The sequence below is a fragment of the Eublepharis macularius genome, chromosome 19 (assembly GCF_028583425.1).
Source record: "Eublepharis macularius isolate TG4126 chromosome 19, MPM_Emac_v1.0, whole genome shotgun sequence".
Taxonomy (NCBI): Eukaryota; Metazoa; Chordata; class Lepidosauria; order Squamata; family Eublepharidae; genus Eublepharis; species Eublepharis macularius.
Window position 1 is genome coordinate 25,154,113 of NC_072808.1, and position 13,097 is coordinate 25,167,209.

Genomic DNA, 13,097 nt, shown 5'->3' on the forward strand with positions numbered 1-13,097 from the left:
TACTTTGGAACCAGGGCCATTTCCAGATGGCTTACCTGCCTCCGGAACGTTGCGCCATCTTGCGGGGAAACGCGAAATATCGCATTTTCTCGCGCGAGTTTTGCGCGACGTCGTTCCGGAGGCAGGTAAGCCGTCTGGAAACGGCCCAGGTAGAACTAGAGAAACCCAATAGGACTAGATTTTACTTGCTACTAAACATTTTATTATGGAAATCTTATAACAATATTGCACTTTGGAAATGTTGAATGTTGTTGTTTGTTAGTTTGTTAAAAATGTTTAATAAAAGTTTTTTTTTTAAAAAAAAGGGAACGCTGGGAGAGTGAGTTTGCCGGTTGTCTTGCTGCTACACATCTTGGCTGGCTGATTGTGTGCCTCATCGTTGTGGGTTCCAGATTTGGTTCTGCAAAGCAATACATTTGAGATGGGTTCTGGGAACCTTTTTGCTCCTGAGCTTGTAATAATTTTGGTGGATGTTTGTCTTTGGGATGAATGTGTGTTCTGCCCTAGGGTTCCTCGGTGGGGTGTGTATAGTACACATTAACCAAGTTTCCACAGCCCCTTAGTGTGGTGGTAATAAGTTGGAGCCATGGAGCAGCAAATCCCAGATTCAGATCTTGTCTCAGCCATGTTCTCTCTTGCCTTGGGCATGCCATTATTCCCTGAGCCTCAGTTCCCTGTTTGCAATCCAAAGACAATAGAGTTGGCCTACTTTGCAGGGCTATTGTGCAATTTACTGAAGTAATATATGCGAAGTATTTTGAACACCCAAGGTATTAGATCGGTATAGGAGAAGAATATTACATTCCAGAGCCAAACATGTTCTATGTGTTTCTGTTAGAAATCTGGTGTTGGAGTCTCAAGGGTTTATTTGCTGTTGGTATCCCACCAAGTTGCTGGCGGTGGATGTGTTTTGACTCTTTGCTGATATGTGCCGTCGGGCAGGAAGACTTTGCAATGCACATTGTGTATCCTGACAACACTGCTGTGTATGCCGTTGGTGTTTATATTGTTGATGTATCTGTGGACTGTGCAGTCTTGTGCAGAGGCAGCACGGCAGCGAGAGGCGTTGCTTGTCAGGTTTTGCTGAGTCAGTGTGCGCCTGTCTTTGCTGATGTGATCAAGCATATGTCAGAAGGCATGTGTTTTTGTGCTGGCAGGGTGTGTGTCAGTATTTGTGTAGGCACCAATATGTGTCCACGTGTCTGGGGGGGGGGGCGAGTAACATCCCCAGACACACCAAGGGTGACAAACCTCGACATGTACAACCCCCTGTTCCCTATGTGACCTTTGGGGTGTAGTGATAATCTCCCACAATCTAAATAGTTACTTGGCGGTGAGCAGTTATTTACTAAGCAGCCCTCCCCATTTCTGGATCCTTTCTGTGAGAGCTATTTTGGAGGTGTTGCCATGACAGTGGGCCTGCGTGCAACCATTCTGGCAACTCCAAATTGCAGTTCTATTTAGGGGCGCCATTTGGAAAGGGGGCAGAATGGCATAGACGATGCCTGATGAAAGACAGGAATAAAAACCCTTGCTTTTTTAAAAAAAATTTTTATTGGATGGGTTCACAAACACACACAAAAATCATTATCTACCCCATATCTATTTCCCCATCTTCCCCCCCTTTTCTAGTGACTCCCAGCAGTTTTCCATACCCAACTTAATCTAAAAAGTATATCATATAATTTCTTAAAATCTATACTGTATATCTATATTATGCATACTAATCTCTTTACTCATCTTAACTATTACACTTGCTATATTACTTATCTTAATTAAAGATATAAAAATTTTATAAGTATTTAATAAGTACTACTAAATATACTAACTAAAAAAGATACATATATATGTGTAACATACTATTCCTTAAATACCTATTACTATAACACTATAACTCCATACTAATCCAATAAAATACAATAAAATATACCCCTTTTTGACCTTAAGTTAAGTTTCTATCTCCCCTTTAATTCTCCAGAGACCACAGTTTCCCCTTCATGTCCCACTTCTTCTCCACGTATTTCTTGAATTTTTCCCAACTGAATGTATATTCCAGTTCTTCTTGTTCTTTCAATTTCCTTGTTAATTTGTCCATTTCTGCCATATTCAAAACTTTCAGAATCCAATCTTCCATATATGGTATCTCCTGAGTCTTCCACAACTGTGCATAACACATTCTGGCCGCCGTGATCATATAAAATACCATAATTGTCCATTTTATCAAAATCTTCTAGGTTCATACATAATAGCAGCAATTCCGGGGTTTTATTTATATTCCTTTGTAAAATATCTGACATAACTTTTATTATATCCCCCAAGAACTGCTTAGCCTTATCACAAGTCCACCACATATGATAGAATGAACCTTCATGCTGCTTACATTTCGAACATTTATCAGACATCTGGCTATTACCATTGGCCAACTTCTTCGGTGTTAAATACCATCTATACAACATTTTATATACATTTTCACGCACAGTGGTACATGCTGAAATTTTAACTACATTTTTCCACACCTTTTCCCAAGCTTCCATTGAAATTTCCCTATTACAATTTATTGCCCATTTGACCATCTGAACTTTAACAACCTCCTCCTCCGTAAACCATTTCAGTAATATCTTATATATTTTAGAAATTATTTTCTTCCCCCCCTGAAGCAAACAATTCTCAATCTCAGAATTTTGTAACCTAAAACCATTTTTCCTTTTGTCTTTCTCATATAAGTCTTTTATCTGCATATATTGAAACCATCCATATTGGAATGGCAATTCATCATTGCCTTTAAGCAAATAATTGTTCTGATTTATCTCAAGAATCTCTTTATATGTCAACCAGTCTTCCCCTGCATATTCTGTTCTTGGGATAGGAATAAAAACCCTTGCATTCTTACTCCTGTGTTGCAGTCAGAGCTGGCCCCCTCTCTCAGTTTTAGGCTCAGCTCCTGGTTTCCCCTGGACCCTCTTTTCTTTCATGTAAATTTGGGAACAGGAATCCCAATTTCTTTCCCATCTCTTGCTTTTCTCAGGATGCCAGCCGAGTGTACTTTTGCCTAGCAGACATTCCACAGCATCACAACATCCACATTGCCACTGAAGTGTGTGTGTGGGAGGGGGGTGCATAGATAAAATGTAATTTGCCGCCTTCCTGGTCTGGGGTTGGAACGTCGCTGCTGAACAAAACAGAGGATTTCCCTTCTTTGTGAAGCCTCTCTCCCAGATCCTCTCCTCCTGCCATAATCCAGCCCCAATGGGAGGGGTCTCTCCATCCGTCTTGGATGCCCTTCCCATAAATCCTGGCTGCACACCCTCCCTCTTCAGGCCGCTGAGCATCTCTGTCGGCTTCCATAGCATTACCCTGGTGATGATGGTACCCATCCTCCCTCTTGCTGGATCCATGGCAACACAGTATCTCACCCCCCCCCCCCACACACTCATCCCCATGGCAACCACATCTGAGGCCTGCTCTGCTTCATCAATAATTTCCTTGCTGTGTTGTTGTTGTCACTTGTTTGAGGAGGGGAACAGAGGGGGAGGGCAGCAGTGCAGCCAGAGGAAAGAAGGGGGGAACGAGGAAGGCTTCATTATGTGTTGCCTTTAACCAGGGAGACGAGAATAAGCTGGTGATAGAGTGGGGAAACACTAAACTGAGGGTGTGCTCCAAACACTACCGAATTATTTGTCTAAGTTGGGGGGTATATACATGTTTTGGAAGAGTGTATGTGTATGTTGTAGCTATGCAGATTCAGGTGTTGCAAATGTGCGCATGCATGTATCTGTGTGAGTAGAGCTTTCTTTACTGGAATTTATAGCCAGGCTCTTTCAGAGGCGAAGGGAAGAAGAGCGCGCCCATTTCCAGCCCCTAGCCATATGAAAAAATTATAAAAGACAACACATGAAAACAAAGTACAGATTAGATTTTTAAAATTTAACTATGGTCTATATTGGAGGCCTTGACTGAATCCCCTCTCCAGAGCCCTGTTTATAGACTACCCTAACCTGTCCAGAGGACTCGAACATGTGTTGTGAGTTCCTGCCAGGAACTCAGCTTCCAGATGCACGCAGGCCTAATTCAGATCCAGAACATGATGTGTGAGGGGATTCACCTCGCCCCCCCCCTCTCTGTTTTCCTTACCTGAAACAGCGCAGGGAGCAGGGACGTATTAACCCATGGCTGGGCCCTCTAGGCCTTCAGGTATTTCGGGGCCCCTCCAGCACTTCAGTCTTTCACCCCACTACAGCTGACAGCCTGATAGGGATCCCAGACCCCCGGTGGGGGCGGGGGATCCCCTGCCTCCGCTCCCCACACCCCAACCCCACTTACTTGAGCAGTGGGGGGGGGCGCACACCTTCCTTGTGCGCTCCCCTGTGGCACGGCGTGCTCCTGTGCACCGCAGCTGCTGGGATCGGGCCTGGTTTGGCCCGGATCAGGGCCGCTGTGGAGTGCAGGAGCGCTCCTGCGCTCTGTAGCGCTCAAAACTGGCCCGATCCACGGCAAACCTGCCCCTTTTCCGCAGCTGCAGAGTGCAGGAGTGCTCCTGTGCTCCGCAGCATCCCAAAATGGGCCCGTTTTGGCATGGATTGGGCCCGTTTTGAGGCGCTGCGGAGCGCAGGAACATTCCTGTGCTCTGCAGCACTCAAAATGGGCCCATTCTGCTGCGAATCGGGCCCGTTTTGAGGCGCTGCAGAGCGCAGGAACACTCCTGCGCTTCACAGTGCCTCAAAAATGGGCTGGATCTGCTGCAGAATGGCCCATTTCTGGCGCTGCAGAGCACAGGAGCGCTCCGCAGCTCCCGAAAACGGGCCTGCTCAGGGGGCGTGCAATGACATCACTCCTGAAGTGACGTCATCACGCTTGGGGGGGGGCACGTGTGCACACTCTGCACACACTCACCCCCCTCTCCCCAAAGGTAAGTGCTAGGCCCTTGTCCCCCCGCCGGGAGGTTGAGGGAGCCTGGCAACCCTACAGCCTGACCCTGGTACGGTAGGTACTATACCACCGTACATAGCCCTGTATTCATTTTGAGGATCTCCTGAAGAATTCTATTCACAATTTTAAGAACATTTTTATTGCACAAGTAGAACTCTTCAGGCAAGCACATTTGGGGGTATAATTGTTCAATACTGTAATACTTTGAAGTGAATAAAATTTTTATTTTTTATTAAAATATATAATGTATGAATAATTGTTTTAATATAAGAGACAATTTGTTTCACTTCAATAAGGAAGCAGTTAATTATCTTATTAATTGAGGTTATATAAGAGAATCAGTTAATTGTAATTTATGTGGGGTGTGCCTCAGCAAAAAAAATTGACGGGCCCCTCGTCCCTGCGGGGCCCCTAGGCTTCAGCCTAGTCAGCCTGATGAATAATATGGCCTGGTTACCAGCCTCCAGGTGGTGGCTGGAGATCTTCTGGAATTACAACTGATCTCCAGGACGTAGAGATCAGTTCCCCTGGAGAAAATGGCTGAGTTGGAGAGTGAACTCTATGGTATTACACCCCGCTGAGGTCCCTCCCCTCCCCAAACCCCATCCTCTCTAGGCTCCACCCCTCAAATCTCCAGGAATTTCCCAGCCTGGAGCTGGCAACCCTACAGCTCTGATCTAGGCTTCGGCCTAGTCATCCTTATGAATAATACGGCCCTGACAGGGAGGGCTCTATTTGCCACACTGCTGACTCCACAGGCACGCATGGGTGTAAACCTGTGTTTCTCCTGTGGTGCAAATAGCAGGCCTCCTCCCTGGAGGGCATTTCAAGTAGGGAAAACAGCGTGGGGTGGGGAAGAAGAGTGATGTGATCTTGATCTGAATTGGCCCAGGTGCACCTGAGAATTGAATAGGGAACTCTAGGCACTTCTCTGCGCAGACCCAAGGAGGGGTCCAGGGAAAATGTAAACGATAGTTAGACCTATGTGAACATATGTTTAAAAGATGGTTATAGCAGGGTATATCAGGGTGTGTTCTGTGACTGTGGCTGAAGTGAGCACAAAGAGGTTTCTGATCATATAGCCATACATCCCTTGTAGTTCCCTCTTTGAATGTGTCAGTGTTCATGCGCTTGACAGGCTGAACATGTGGGCAAAGTTTAATGTTCACATATGCGCGCGTTTATGGCCTGTTGCCTTCAGAATTACTTGACCTCTATTCTGAAAGCTGAGTGGTTGTGTGTGAGTCTCTCTTATGGGCTATGGGGTGGGCTGCTTCCGTAAGAGTGTATAGATGGTGTTCCCTGTATCAGATATGGATACATGCTTCAATCAGGGTATATACATGTGTGCAGTTTTGTGTTTTGGTTTTGGCAAGTGACTCATAATAGTGTGAATGCCAGCAGGCAAGCTAGCGGTAAAGTTCATTAAAACTAAAAAAGGCCTAATGGAAACGGGATGGAAGGTTCTCATAACACTGGAATTTGTGGTCACCAATGAAGTTGACTGGCAGTAGATTCAGAGCACACAAAATAAAGGAATTTTACACGTACTGTATGCCAGTCTGGTGTAGTAGTTAAGAGGGGCTGGACTCTAACCTGGAGAGCCTAGTTTGATTCCCCTCTCCTCCACTTGAAGCCAGCTGGGTGACCTTGGGGCTGTTTTCACACTGCTTACCGGCCACGGAACACCACGCCGAGCTCCCAGAACAACAGTATCTTCCTGGCACAATTTTGTGCGAGAACTGCCGTTAGCAGTGTGGAAACAGCTTGGGTCAGTCACAGCTCTTACAGAGGTCTCTCATCCCTATCCATGGGGATAATAGTAACATACTTTGTAAACCACTCTGAGTGGGCATGAAGTTGTCCTGAAGGGCAGTATAGAAATCAAATGTTTTTGTTGTATTGTCGAAGGCTGTCACGGCCGGAGAGCGATGGTTGTTGTGGGTTTTCCGGGCTGTATTGCCGTGGTCTTGGCATTGTAGTTCCTGACGTTTCGCCAGCAGCTGTGGCTGGCATCTTCAGAGGTGTAGCACCAAAAGACAGAGATCTCTCAGTGTCACAGTGTGGAGAGATCCCTTTCTTTTGGTGCTACCTCTGAAGATGCCAGCCACAGCTGCTGGCGAAACGTCAGGAACTACAATGCCAAGACCACGGCTATACAGCCCGGAAAGCCCACAACAACCAAATGTTTTTGTTGTTATTGTTATTAGCTCAAAAGGTTATAAGTGCTAATAAGCGCTACTGGTCTCTTGCTCTTTTCTGCTGCTACAGACACGGCTGTTCATCTTGATCTATCTCCCTTGAAATCTAGTTGGTCTTTTAAGATGCTGTTGGACCCGGCTGTTACTTGCAGCCTAACCTACCTCACAGGGTTGTTGTGAGGATAAAATTGAGGAGAGTAGACTGATGTCAGCTGCTTTGGGTCCCTGCTGGGATCCAAATGAGTAAACCAAGTGTCAAGGTGAAGCCTGCCTTCCTGGACAATGCTGAGGAAGAAACTTGCCTCTGAGCACGTGCAAAGTGATTTTTTAAAAAGCAGCACAACGCAAAAGCAGCAGGGAGCCGGGAGGCAAGACAAAGAACCGGCGGTTTTCAGATTTGAAAAGAGAGAAGCAAGCAGGATTGCCCACGCCCAGCTCGGCTAGGAAGGGCGAGGCGGCAGCTGAGACGCCCCGCCCGCCCCGCGCCCGGCACCTCCTCTTCGGGCCAGGGGCCGGCTGACCCTCCCCGGGAGCACGCCAGGGGCCGGGCGGGGAGCGGGCATCTCCGGCTGGGGGCGGTGCCTGCGCCTCCCGGCTCCTCCTCGGCTGTGCGCGGCGGAGGCAGCGAAGGAGGAGCCGCGGCGGGCGGGCGGGCGGGCGGCGGCGGGGCTGGGGGAGCCCTCGGTGCTGAGCCCCGGCGGGACGGGACGGGACGGGTCCGGGCTGGAGGGGCCGCCAGCCAGCCATGTGGTGCCTGCAGTGCTCGTCGGAGCGCCGCCCGGGGCAGCTGCAGCACAAGCTCCTGCACTGGTGAGTGCGCCCCTCCCCACCCCACCCCACCCCGGGCAGCCCTCCCCGGCCGGCCCCGCGCGTCGCGTCGCTCGGTGGAAGGGGGGGGGCAGGGAGCCCCCCCCCGCCCCCGATCGCAGGCCCCCGGCCCACCCCGCCTGCGCCTCTCCAGCGCCCCCCAGGTGGCTGCCTCGGAGCGCAGCGCCCACCCGTCACCTGGCCATCTGAGGGGACCCCCCCCCGCACCCCCTCTCGGGGCACCCAGCAAGGCCTCTGAACCCCCCCCCCCCGGGTTGGAATCCTGAAATAACCCCAGTGCCCCCTTCAGTTGTCTCATCTCTGCCCACACTTTCTCTGAGGGGGTTCGGTGCAGCCCACCCCCCTTGGCTTCATCCAACAGGAGGCTCCAAGCACCCTGATCGACAGCTGCCTCTCTCCTCTGGCAAAGGCCCCCCTTGCCCCTCCCTCAGCAACTCCAGATCTATGCTCTTATATACCCCCCCCCCAATACTTGAGCCTCCTAGATAACCATTGCTCCTCTTCGCACCTGCCCCAGGTTGCTCTTTGCTGACTCTTCAGGTGTGAACCAACTGTGCTGGGGGGAATACCTTCTCTCCTTCTGGCCTCTAACTGCAGGGACTCAGTAATATCCCAAGGAAGAAGCCACCAGTGTTTTATGTTCAGTAGAGACCCTGCCTAGAAATTCTTCCCTTTTTAGAAACCCCCCAAAGATACCTATTAGCTGCATATTCTCTCTCTCTCTCCCCCCCCCCCCAATCCCTTCTGCATTATCTTCTTGGGAACCTCCAAACAATTTCAAGCAGACAATTTCCCATAGACTGTTTCCCTAAACGACCCAATAGGGAACTTCCAAGCAATATCTCTGAATAAATCTGGAGGGGTAGCCATGTTAATCTGTAGCAGCAAACTAAAGGTCCAGTTGTATTTGAAAAGCTTCTGCTGGAATAAATTTTGTTAATCTTTAAGGTGCTGCTGGGCTACTGTTTTTATACCCCTGTAGAAAACACGTCATTTCTATTGGTCAGTGGAAGCCTTCTGGTACCCTTCCACCCACCTTCCCTAACCACCAGTCAGCTTCTCTGTTATGGCTTGTGGAAATCAAATGCACACTAGTACAGGGGTCAGTAGCCGTTTACAAGTAAAGAGCCAAGCAACGTCAAAATTCAGAGCAAGATATCAACAAGGTTTCATCAGGAAGTCTGTTTGCATATACAGCTTAATATTACTGATAATTGATACATTGATTGATAACCCATAAAGTTTCCTCAGCCGAAACACAGTTTGTTGCAAGTCTTTTATTAAGAAAGTGGCGCACATGAATTCTCACAATGAGCAATAAATATACACAGGACTGGAGCACCTTGTGCAGTTGTTTTAGTGCACTGGCATAAATCTGCACATGGTTCATATTTGGATTACTAGCAACTGTTCCTTTCTCTCTTTTCCCTTTTTGGAACGCCTCTCTAAGATGCCATTTCATCCTATAAAAATCTTTGCCTGCCATTCCTGTCACATACCAGTTATTCTAGCATCCCTCTTACCCCTCCAATAGACCTTAGCTGAGAAATGCCGTTTTATTTTTCAAGAGCCATATTTGATTCCATACTAAGCCACATTTGGCTCTGGAACCACAAGTTGCAGGCCCCTGCTCTAGCATTGCGCTCTCAAGTCTACGGGTTTGACCCCTTGCGTGGCTTGCAGAATCCCAGCTGCTAGGTCACGAAATCCTATAAGGGTTGCCCTTTTTAACTGCCTTGTGGGAGAACCTGTTGCTAGCGTGCATGTGTCGAAAGCAAGGGTGCTGTAGTTTCCTGCTGCTTACTTCCGCGTATGGTGAGAGTAGCAACAGCAGCAAGCAAGGTCATTCAGTGATAGAGAAGGTCTGACCCTTGGCTTTGTCCTTCGTTCCAATAAAACCACCTAGTGCTCAGCCTGCGTTTCCTGTCTTTGGCTCGGCTGCCTGCAGTTTTAGCCTTGATATTCTGACGCACCCCTCCCCTATCACATGCCTCCAGTATCACATGACTTCCTGTCACATGCTTTGCGGCTCAGGAGTGCTGAGTCTGGAAAGCTTGAAGTCCACTTTTGTAGTATACCATTTACAGATATCTGAAGGATGTCTTTCCCATGTTCTTTGGAATGATGATGTCCCCAGGGTAGAATCAGGACATAAGACTTTTCTCACATCACAGATGCTAATTTTATACACTTCACACCCCTGTTCTATCAAGCTAATTACAACATGTATTACAGCTAGCTTCCTGACAATCTAATTTGCAATACTGCTCCCCACCCTCTGCCTGGATGCCTACCTTTTTCCACTCCGTGAGTCTGACAAAGGGGGCTCTGTCTCTCGAAAGCTCGCACTTTGGAAATCTTGCTGGTCTCTTTAGGTGCTACCAGACCCGAATCTTGCTCATATTGTCTGGAGTTTCCTTGCTCTTTTCCACCACCATAGCAGTGATACTTCTGCTGTCCTGGCCTTTTTCCCCTTGTGGTCTATTAAAGAAGTTTCTCCCAGCATCTACTATTCTATCCACAAAGGAAGATCTCTCGTTTCATTAGCTAGCCAGAATTGGTCTCCACTCTGGATTCCAGAACTTCAGTTGAATGAAGAGATCCTAAATTGGATCTTGCAGAGGGCTCTGGTGGGAGACATGAAGTTCTATGGGATCCCTCAGGGCTACAATATTTTAATTAATCTGGAGGAGTTAGCCGTGTTAGTCTGTTGTAGCAAAATAGAAAAGAGTCCAGTAGCACCTTTAAGACTAACCAACTTTACTGTAGCATAAGCTTTCGAGAACCACAGTTCTCTTCTGATGAAGAGAATTGTGACAAAGAGAGCTGTGGTTCTCGAAAGCTTATGCTACAGTAAAGTTGGTTAGTCTTAAAGGTGCTACTGGACTCTTTTCTATTTAATTAATCTGGAGTTTCTTCCACTCCTGTTTCCATTACTCACAGTCACTAAAGTGTATTAGGATTCCTTTGCGGTATCAAGAGCCGATGTTTTGTATTTATTAATTTACATTATTCATGTTTTCCTTTCTCACTGAGTCTCAAGGTGGATAGTGGTTGGAGAGTTGAATCAGCCTCCTCAGTAGCCCTGATGGGGCAAGAAAGACGGAATATAAGTATTGTAAATAAAATTGGGTCGAAGGAGCATGCAGTTTGATTCCCCACTCAGCTGTGAAACTCACTGGGGAGGCCTTAGGTATTTCTATTTATTTATTAAAATATTTTCTCATACCTTTTGTTGTGGTTCAAGGTGGCTTACTATAGTAGATTAAAAATGTCTCCAGTTAAAACCAAAATACAATAACTCCCAAATCCGTCCTCACAAGATGTCCGCCCTTCAAGCCGCCTCAGAAGCCTCGGCACACGTGCAGGTGTTGCGTTGGGTTGCCAGGTCCCCTTACCCTCCCCCCCAGGCGGGTGGTTGGAGGCCCAGCACCTACCCTTTGATGTCCCTTGTGCACGTGCACAGAGTGCTACTGTGCTCCCGGCCTGCGTGATGACATCACTTCCAGGAAGTGACATCGCACAGGTCACGTGCTGCCCTGCGTGCTCTACAGTGGGCAGAATCAGGCCCTAATTGGACCGCTGCAGAGCACAGGAGCATGCCGCACTGCCCAGGAGCATACCCCGGGTGGCACATCCCATCCCCCCTGATGGCCAGGTAAGCGGGGGTGGAGGGTGGGAGCAGGGGATCCCCCACCCACAGCAGGATCCCCCTACCTTGCAGCACCTCCGGAAGATCTGCACTGAGTGGGCCCCTCACCTCCTCATTCCGCAGAGTGGAAAAGGCTGAAGCTCTGGTTGACACCAAGTGGGCCGCCCTAAGTAGTGGGTTTGCCAACAGATGACTGTGTGGGGATTGTACACTGGGACATATGGGGGGAGATGTGTGGGTCTCGGGTTGTGAAGGGCTTTAAGGCCTCTCAGCCTAATTTATCTCATGGGTTTATTGTGAGGACAGAAGGAGAGGACCAATGGATGGATGGATGGAAGGAAAGAAGGAAGGAAGGAAGGGAAGCCTCGGAGCACTATCTGGTAAACTTAACTACAACGCCTTAGCCTGTGCCAGCCCAACCAGTCACATAGGAAGCTGGTGATACTCAGCATTCAGCCATGTGATAAAGTGTATTTTGCCACCTCGCATCTAATCTGTGTTTCCAGTCAGTGGTGGTGACATGATAAAACTCCTCGCCTCGTGCTTAGACTGTCCAGGGTTCCCTTGTAGGTGAAGCTGCCCTGTGACGAATACACGAAACACATTTGCCTGTCTCATTCATAAGCAGAATGTTTGTATGCCATGATTCGGCAGAAGCTTAGATACCATCCGTACCAACTTACCTGTGGTCTTGGGTGTAGAATTCAGCTTCCTAAGAATCTTGGCTTTCCTTGAAAGGACAGGGTAGTGTCGACAAGAGGTAAGTTTCTAGCACTTATGACTGGGGAGATGAGCTTGAACGTGTGCCGGCAACAAAAGGTGAAATCTGAGAAACTAACCATTTTGCTTCGCACAGAGCAGGTTTTCTTAATTGTGTGAAATTGTGTGTAGTTTGTTCATCATGTGTGTGGAACATGATGAACATATGTGTATATGTTACCACGTGCCAAGAAGGCGTTGGTTCCAGCACATGTACATGTGGCAAAATGACACATCCATGGCTTTTTTTCAGCAGGAACGCAGTGGAACGGAGTTCCGGCACCTCTTGAAAATGGTCACGTGGCCGGTGGCCCCGCCCCCTGATCTCCAGACAGAGGGGAGTTTAGGGGCACGGAGGGCAATCTAAACTCCCCTCTGTCTGGAGATCAGGAGGCGGGGCCACCAGCCATGTGACCATTTTCGCGGAGGGCGATTTAAACTTTTTCCAGCTGACCCAAAATGACGTCTCATTGTGCAGTCCCGGGAACGTGCGCACACTTGCGCATGCGCATGTAGTACCAGAGTCACCACCTCTTTTCCCAGGAAAAAAAGCCCTGGAGACATCTGTGCATTCATCGTATACAACAAATGGCATTTCTGCAGCTTCCTGTCGGGATGTTACAAATTTTGTATTGTGTGAATTTAGTGGTCTCTAGAAAGGCCTAACATGATCAGAATTTGAAAGCAGAGAGGAGCGTGACAGGAATTTTATTTATTCGATTTTTATACCG

General features: G+C 48.1%; 1 protein-coding gene across 4 annotated transcripts in view; it reads left to right on the top strand.

Annotated features, from left to right (window-relative positions):
• Window positions 1–13,097, top strand: part of IQSEC2 (IQ motif and Sec7 domain ArfGEF 2) — a 113,745-nt gene that overhangs the window by 55,386 nt on the left and 45,262 nt on the right. The window contains exon 1 of one of the 4 annotated variants that reach the window (XM_055003285.1): window positions 7,889–7,937. The exons of the other annotated variants lie outside the window; for them this stretch is intronic. The gene's annotated coding sequence lies outside the window, so the exon portion shown is untranslated. Of the gene's footprint in view, window positions 1–7,888; window positions 7,938–13,097 lie in introns of those variants that run through there. 4 annotated transcript variants of the gene reach the window in all.